Consider the following 9,166-nt stretch of genomic DNA (forward strand, 5'->3'; position numbering starts at 1 on the left):
TTTGCAGCTGGCCTAGGTTCGGGGTAGCTGCTGACAGCTACAGAGCCGGGGCTGGGGGGCAGGGGCTTTGGGTGAGGGGGCAAGGGGCAGTAGGGGTGGGGGGGTCATGAACAGGGCTGGGGGCAGAGGCTTTGGGTGGGGGGCAGGAGGTCTGGGGGCATAGGGCACAAGCAGGGCATCCTGCCATGTACCCCCTGCTCTCATTTTGTTTTGAGCAGGCATGGACAGTCCCAGGTGGGCTGTGAGCAGCTGCAGCGTGGGGCCCCAGCCACGAGGCACAGGAGGGGCTGCTTTTCCCCCCTGCATTCAGCACCAGCTTGTAACCCGCCCTCAGTGGCAGCCTGGGCATTGCTGTTGTGGGAGGCCGCCGGGTTTGGCCTGGGTCCTGCTGCCCTTGATTCCTGTCTTTTATGACAGGAACCAAAGAGAGAGAAATATCAATTTTCTAAATTTTTTAGGAACCCTGCAGGCTGGATAGAATGGCCTCGCGGGCCGGATTCAGCTCGCGGGCCATACTTTGCCCACTGCCGTGTAGTGTATATAGAGTTGATTGCATAATAACTCAAAAATAAATTCTTAGTCTTGTATATTGTATGGGGGTGTGGCTGGGGATGTGTGTGTTTGCGGGGGTGGGGTGTGTGTATGGTGGGTTGTGGGGGTGTGCATAGTGGGTGTGTGTGGTGCGGGAAGGGGGGTAAGTGTGGGGGGTGTGGGTGTTGTGAGGGGTGGGTATATGTGTGTGTAGGGAGGGGAGTGTGGTGGGGGAATGGTGTGGGTGTGTGTGGTGGGGGGATTGGGTGTGTGTGATGGGCACATGGGAGATGGGGGGGTGGTAGGGCAAAAGGGTATTTTGGGGGGGTGTTTTTATATGGTTGGGTTGTGGAGGCAGGGTATGGGTATGAGGGGTGGTCGGAGGGGAGCCCTTCTTCAGACTCCCCCCATGGCGCAGCAGCAGGAGGGGACACTGGTGTCTGGCAGTGCATGGCTCCGGCCAGTGCTGCACATCACAGCAAGGAGCTCAGCCCCTGCTGGGCTGTCTCTATCGCCAGTACTCCCTGCCACACACAAGAGTGAAGCTCCAGCTATCTGCTGCCAATTCCTGCCATGCAGGTCCTGGGAGTCCACGGGGAGGTAGAGGCAGGGCTCCTCTCCACTTCCAGCAGAGCCCCAGGATCTGTGCGGCAGGGATTGAGCCAGCTTCAGTGCCTAGACCTTCCCTCCCATGGTATGTGAGAGTGGGGGCTGCGCGTGTGCGGCAGGGAGCACCTGCGATAGAGATGGCCCAGCAGGGGCTGCACTCCTCATTGCAGTGTGCAGCACTGCCGCCAGCCCCACGCTCCATGCTCCCACCCAGCTGCAGCTTCATCCCCACTCCTACCCCCACCTTTCCACGTCCCTACCTGCTGCCTTGGGCGAGCAGGATGCCAGGGAAGCCGGGCAGCCCCGGCTGGATGCTGTTTGCTTGTCTGGCCCGGCCCTTCTGCCTACAAGGGTGAGAGTGAGGTGCAATAGGGTATGTTTGGGGTGGGTGTATAGGTGGGCACCTCACTCCCACCCTCATGGATGGAGGGGCTGGGTGGGGTACAATTCACTGGTGGGTGCCACAGGCTGGATGAAAGTGTCTGGTGGGCCGAATGCAGCCTGCGGGCCATATTTTGCCTGCTCTGGTTTAGATTCTTGCTTGACTTTGACTCCTACCTCTAGTTTCTGACCTTACATCTTGGCTTATAGTTCTGGCCTACTTCCCGACGTTAGACTTTAATCCGGGTCCTGACTGTTAAGCCGGGTCCCCCTGCCTGGTTCTTTTCACCAAGCTGCTCTTTCTCTACTGAAGCAGTGCCCTTGACATTTTGCTTAGTATTTGTCCCTAAAAAGTCTGAAGTGACTTGGTTCATTTCTTTGGTTCATCTCCTTGGTTAATAATGATCCCCCCATTTATCTTCTAGTGTCACCCCTCAGACTTTTCCAGTCTTGCATGTACTTACTGTTCTGGTAGTAACTAGGATACATCTTTGACTAAAATGAACTGGCTGATTTGTCAAAGGTTGAAGATTCTCTGTGTTTAGAATATATAATTGTAACTAGATACTTTTTTACAAAAATGTTTTTCAAGTAGTGTCTTGTGTTACCTTGTAGCACATACATATTTAGAATTTAAATAAAAACATAAATAAATAATAGTGCTTATTCTCCCTTACTCTCTCCCTCTCTCTATGTGGTTTATGTTCAACTGTTGTGGGTGTTTTTCTGTTTCTGATGCAGCTAGTTTAAGGATGCACAACCATGAAAATAATCCATCTGGGGAAAATTGTTCTCTTAAATGTTGATATAGTACATTTTCAGTAGTCTCTTTAAGAGCAAGTGACTCATTGTCACGATCCCTGCCTGTATAACACAATTGTGCTAAGTCACATTCTTTATTGTTCTGCTGTGGAGGTGGTTGGGAAAAGAATGGGAGGAGACAGACGGAGAGAAATAGCAAATTGTCGGGTGTTTTTCCTCTTCCTCCTTTTAGACTACTATGTCAAGTTGATTCTAAAGTAGGAAGCTTCTTAATACCTCTAAAATGATTACAAGCCAGAGCCAGCTGGTTAATGTGAAACTACAATTGATAAATAATGCTAGCAGTACTGTTAATGAATTATTTCTTCATAGAAGGAAAATTGCAAGTTCCTCATTCCTTGTTTTAGCCAAGAATAAATTTACCTTTAAATATAATAAAATAGAAAACGATTCAAGCAAATTTCTTTGATTTCAAATATGTAAATAAAAGGTAGGGGTGCATTGATAGATAATTTTTGGGCCGATATCAACGGCCAATTTTTAACAAGCCATATCAGCCAATACCAGTCTGATTCCAGTATGCAGCCCTGCAACATGGAGAGCAGCATCTGGCTGGTAAGTCTGTTGTGGGGGAAGTAGGGAGGGAAGGGGCATGGAGGGGGAGGGGGTGCAGATAGAGGTCCCAGCAGTGAGGGAGGGAGTGGAGCTGGGGCTGGGGCAGGCACTGTCCAGCCAGGGCAAGATGGGGCATGAAACAGAGCCGTGGCTCATCCGGGGGACATGAGGCAGGGGTGGCAGCTCCTGTTGCTGTGCGCACCCCAAGAGAGCATGGGGGGCGTGTGCCCCCAGATCTGCTTGTGGGGCAAGGGTGGGCTGGGGCAGTGCTGGGCTCTTCCCAGTGGGGGGCTGGGCTGGGCTGGGCTGTGTTTGGGGTGCGCGGCAGCGGCGCTAGGCGGCGAGCTATGGTGAATTTTGGGGTGGCTGCAACTTCCCCAAATCTCCCTTCCAGCGCAGCCACCACCTGCCCCAAGTGCAGCCCAACCCAGATCCCTGCTGGGAAGAGCCCAGTGCAGCCCTGGCCCCAACCCACTGTGGCAGCCTGCTCTGCCTTCCATACAGATCCAGTGGCACATTCCCCCAGTGCCCTTCCGGGGTGTGTGCAGCAGCAGGAGTCGCACTCCCTGGATGAGCCGCAGCTCCGTCCCATGCCCCATCCTGCCCCAGCTGTTCAGCGTCTGCCCCAGCCTTTGCCCCAGCCCCACTCCCTCCCTCATTGCAGGGCCTTGATTTGCCTCCCTGTCCCTTCCCTAGCCCCTTCCCCCACAACAGACTTATCAGCCAGACCTGGATGCACTTCACACTGCCCAGCTGTGCTCCTGGCTGCCTGTGTGCTGTGCTGCTGCTGTGCACATGCATGCAGTCTTTATTGGCCACATCAGAGAAAAAAAGCCGATTGCTGGTGCTCTCGATTTTCATTATAGATTTCATAGACATTAGGGGCTGAAAGGGACCTCGTGAGATCGAGTCCAGCCCCCTGCCATAGGCAGGAAGTCAGCTGGGATCAGGTGATTCCAGCAAGGAAAATATCCAGATGTTTTTTGAAAGAGCCCGGAGTAGGTGCTTGCACCACCTCTGGGGGGAATCTGTTCCAGACCCTGGACACTTGCACTGTAAAGAACTTTTTTCATATGTCTAGTCTAAATTGGCCTTCCTGGAATTTATGGCTGTTAGACCTTGTTATCCCTTGAGGAGCTCTGGTAAACAGCTGTTCTCCCAGGTCCTGATGTACCCCTCTTATATAATTGTAGGCTGCTACCAAGTCCCCCCCGAGCTTTCTGTTTTCCAGACTGAAGAGTCCCAATCCCTCAGGCTGTCCTCGTACTGCCTGCCCTCCAGGCCTTGGATCATATGAGTGGCTCTCCTCCGGACTCTCTCAAGCTTCTCCACATCCCTCCTGAAGTGGGAGGCCCAAAACTGGATGCAGTACTCCAGCTGTGGCCTCACCAAGGCTGAGTAAACAGGAGGATGACATCCCTGGTTTTGCATGAGATGCATCGGTAGATGCACGCCTGAGTGCGTTTTGCTTTGCCAGCCACTGCATTGCATTGGTGGCTTGTATTCATCTTGTGGCCAATCAGAACCCCCAAGTCTCTTTCGCTCGTGGTGCTAGCGAGCGTAGCACTGCTGAGCTTGTAAGTAAGTTGAGGGTGCCAATCCTATATGAGACCAATGTATCGGTCTAACAAAAGGGTGTGAGCTGTAAGTAGGGCACGCTATTTCCCCTTTTTAATTTAAACTGAGTTTATGCTTTAAGAACCTGCTTTAGAGAAGGATGTGATTGCTGTGGCTTTAAAAATGCTACAGTTTTCATTATCTTACACAAATTGTGTATGATTTTTCAGTCTTAACAAGCTGCAAAAGACATGCATCAATAAAACTAACATTTTTACACTATTAAAAGACATATATGTGCTTAATGCTGGGAGGAGGTGTAGTATTTTGCAAAACTATTTAACGTCAAAATTAGTTATGCTTATAATTTTCATTTTTCTCTTTGTTTCAATACAGAGTAGCTGTATAGCTATTGATGTATTAGAGATAGGCTAGGTTGGTGAAAGGAGTTAATTTGATATCTGCCAGTTCTTTATTTTATCTTGAAATATTTCAGTGTTTTATTTCAGCAGAGCGCTGGCACTGACAAAATGTGGGGCCCGTTTCTTGCTGGTTTTGGAAGTTTTACTTGAATAAGGACTTTAGGATTAGGCCTTTGATTTGTATAAATTTGTAAGTTTCTGCTTTCATCAAAATGACAGTATTTAAACTTCACATTAGTGTTGAGACTGACACTGCATTACTGGTAAGGAAAAAATCCATTAAACTGAATCAAAATGCTGTCATTTATATGCCTCTAATTATCAAGGGACTAGATTTATATTTAATATGCCTTTTCACATTTCTTTTTATAAGTGCCATTTGGCTTACTATGTACTTAAGGAATATCAATAGGTGTTTAGTTGGCTAAATGAAGTACAGATCTCTATTTCTGGATTCATGTATAGAACATCTTTTCATGTAGAAAGGAGAAACAGAAGTGGGTATGATTTTGATTAGCTAAATCTATAACAGGCAAATGTATTCAGAGGAGCTCTTGTCCCTTAATAGCACTTCTACTAAAATTGGTCAGATACAGTACATTTTTAGTGGGTAAGAGGTTATCAGCAATATTGCTGCTAGCCATTTCTACTAGAATCAAAAAGATGGGTGTAAAGTTTTTTGTTTACAATAACTGCTGCTAATATTACTTTCAGACCTTTCGTCTTATGTGTATTTCCATTCCATGTAAATATTATTTGCCACCTAGGAACAGACCGAATAAACTGAAATACTGTATGAGAATATTGTTTTAAACCAAGATTCTATAAATAGTTAAGCAGGTTTGGTTTCTACCTTTATAAAATAGTATCTTTTTAAAACTTGCTCTTTTGCATTTCTTTCCTAGGTCTAACTGCAGAGTAGGTTCTCTTCATGTGGACCTGCAAGTTAGACCCAGGACACAACCAGTCTTGAGGACTCTTTGGCATTGGTGGCACTTTGACTGTAAGTTAAATATCTTATTTGGTGAAAAAAACACTGTGATGTGGTTTAACTAAGCTGTAAAGTAACCAGAGATAGTTTTGGAGAGTTTACCACATACTGAGATGCTGATTCCTCTTTTCTCAACTCTTCAATAGGTGGATTGATTCAAAACACTGATAACTAAGCTAACAATTTGTTAAAAGCTGAAATTAACATTAATGCATTATGGGTGAGAAATCGTATAGTAAAAGTAATAATTAATTTAAACACCCATAGGTTCTATGATGTAGGCATGTGTAATTATTGCTAAAAGAATAAAATAGTGATCTGTCTGTGACCTAAAGATGATACAATCAGACAAACAGGATAGTATGAATCAGCAAATCTGTCCTAAGAACTAACCTTCCCATGCCCAAGAAATCATGTTAATGCTGCACTAAGGTAATAGGTAACATCAAACATCCAGGAAATGCAAAAGTTAAGGCTTCAATACCAGTAGTAATGAGGCTGAACTTGCAGGTATGGTTCCTAAATCTCTTCATATAACTTTTTTCTTTAGAAAGAGCCAAATAATTATTTCCTAAGCGTTCTTTCCTTGTGAGGCTTGCAAATACTGGTTTTGATTCGCTATGTTTTAGAAGTGCACTGATACACCAGTCTGATATCGGATTGGCAGCAATATAAAGAAAATTGGCTGTATTGGAAATCGGCCCGATGTGGCTGGTAATTTGGCCAATAAATGCCCATGTGTGTGCGCAGCCGCAGCGCAGCACACAGGCAGCTCGGAGAGCTGCATACAGCTGGTAAGTCCATTGTGGTGGAAGGGGAGGGGGAAAGGAAGAGGCATAGGAGGCAGATCAGCACCCCCTGTGGTGAGGGAGGGAGTGGGGCAGGGACTGGAGCAGGGGCAGCTGCAGCTGTGGGCTGGAGCCAGAGCTGAACTGGGCTTTTCTTAGTGAGGGCTGGGCTCGGGGCGGGCGAGCAGCAGCTCTGAGAAAGGGGCCCCCCCGCATAGCTCCCTCCCAGTGCCGCCGCCACCACCTGACCCGAGCCCAGTTCAGCCCTCGTTTCAGCCCGCAGCTGCAATCCACCCACCCCACCCAACCCTGTGCAGATCCGGGGATGCACTCCGCCCTTCCCCCCCATGCCATCCTGGGGTGTGCGCAGCAGTGGGCTGCCCCCTCCCCCCACACCGCCGGGACAAGTCATGCCTCCATCCCGTGCCCTGCCCAGCTGGGCAGTGTCTACCCCTTCCCTATTCCCTCCCTCACTGCAGGGGCATTGATCTGCCACCCCCCTGCCCCTTCCTTCAATGAAATTGTATCAGTATCGGCTGATATGTCTCCTTAAAAATCAGCTATTGGTATCAGCCCCCAAAATCTCTATTGGTGCACCCCTTCTATGTTTTTACTAAAGATGTCTCTTAAATTATAACTACTATGGATGGTTTTAAAGTCCACTCTGCTCTGATACTGGGGCTATGCAGTGGAATACAAGTAATAAAGGATAGAAAAGCTATGGCACATTAAGCTCTTTTTTATTTTACCTTTTGATAAATTACCTGAATATCATTCACTATAATACCTGTGTCTTACAATAGGAAAAGGTGAGCTCTTTATTTTTTTAAATAGGTATATTTAATTTCATTATTAATTTTAAATATCTCTTTATTTTCAACTGGAATAGTACAGTATTTCACAGAATATTAAGAATAATGAGTTTCATTGAAGAGTAGAAGAACTGTACAACTCTTGCCAGAAAGATAGGGACACTACCATTGGGACAGCAGTTGTCTTTCATTAATGTCATCTGTGTGTGGTTTGTATGTTTAAGAGCTGATCAAGAGTTCCATTGCCTTCACATTGATATTTTTGGATCAGCAGAAGAAGTCTGGAAAGATGGTCTTAAGGTGGTCATGTAGTCTACCCCACTGTTCAAGGCAAGGATCATTTTTGCCTAGCCATTCCAGACAAGTGTTTGTTTAATCTGTGATTGAACTTCCAGTGATAAGGATTCCAGTTCTACATCTGCTGTAGATAATGTTTTTTTTTGTTAACTGTCTTCATAGTCAGAAAGCAATTTGTAATATCTAAATCTCTCTTGTTGCAGTTTAGGTTCATTACTACTTGCCCTAAGCTGTTGGCTCCAGAAACCAATTGATCGACATCCTTTTTTGTATTTGAAAATTTATGAAATCCTGTCCCCATGTCTTTTATCTATGCTAGAGAATCCCAGTTCTTCCTCCAATGTCATATATGCTAGATCTAATGATTTTTATGTTCTCCAGACTTTCCAATTTGTTCAAATCCTTCTTAATGTTTGGTGCCCAAATCTGGACATAGTAATCCAGGTGAGGCAACACTATTATTGAATAGAGGAGAATTGCTTCCCGTTACTTTGATGTGATTCTCCTGTTAGTACATCCCAGCATGCTGTTAGCTCTTTTTCCTGGTGTAGTTATTATCTGAACAGATTTTACCCAGTTGTAGTATAAACCCTGTAGTGACAAAAAGGCATACCATTATTTTTTAAATTGGTAATCAACAATTCTGGCCATATGTCTCATGGTAACATGGCTCATTTTCTGGCAGATCTGAAAAGAAAGAAATAAATGAAAGGGGAAAACATCCCTACTGAGCATAGTTTACTAATTGATATGATCACATTGATACCAAGTAGAGAATGCCCACTGGAATCAATAATGGCTCCTTTTTGTTTTCATGAGCTCTGAATCAGATCTTTTGTGGGGTGCTAAATAAAAAGAAGAATCTAGGTCAGTGCTTCTCATCTGTTTTTCTTTATACTGCACATTACCCTTGGAACTGCCCCCAGCTGTTCGCATATCAGTCACCTTTCCTCTCCTCCTTCAGTTCTCCATGTAAGACGCATCTTTCACAACAGCCTCTTAAAGTCATTGCAGTATGTCCTGCAATCTCGCACATCTGAGCTTATCACTTGTTTGCAGTTGATTTAAATTTCTTTTAATCATTCTGTGCTACCATTGTCAGAACTGTATCATTAAGTTATTTTCTATTTTCCTGTACTTCAAAAAAACAACCAAAATATTTCAGGTATCTGCAAATTATTGCAGCTTTTTTTTTTCTCGAAAATCTCTGATTCCCATACTTTGGAACAAGGATTTGAAATTTAACATCAAAGCTTTTGTTGTCCATAAGAAAGCCACTTAAATTTGGTTCAGTTACAAGCCCTTTGGAAAAAAAGTTTTTACTTCTACTCAGATTTGGATTTTAGCTACAAAATTCCTTCAGAGATTTTTGTCTGCACTGGAAACATTCAAGTTCAGCAG

General features: G+C 45.6%; 1 protein-coding gene across 11 annotated transcripts in view; it reads left to right on the forward strand.

Moving 5' to 3' along the window:
• ZC3H12B (zinc finger CCCH-type containing 12B) overlaps nt 1-9,166 on the forward strand; it is a 91,813-nt gene that overhangs the window by 24,830 nt on the left and 57,817 nt on the right. For 6 of the 11 annotated variants that reach the window (XM_025209829.1, XM_025209828.1, XM_025209823.1 and 3 more), the window contains exon 2: nt 5,783-5,880. The exons of 4 other annotated variants lie outside the window; for them this stretch is intronic. The gene's annotated coding sequence lies outside the window, so the exon portion shown is untranslated. Of the gene's footprint in view, nt 1-2,878; nt 2,899-5,782; nt 5,881-9,166 lie in introns of those variants that run through there. One more of the 11 variants, XM_025209825.1, reaches the window with a different exon arrangement.

Source organism: Alligator sinensis, unplaced genomic scaffold (genome assembly GCF_000455745.1).
Source record: "Alligator sinensis unplaced genomic scaffold, ASM45574v1 scaffold830_1, whole genome shotgun sequence".
NCBI classification, from domain to species: Eukaryota; Metazoa; Chordata; order Crocodylia; family Alligatoridae; genus Alligator; species Alligator sinensis.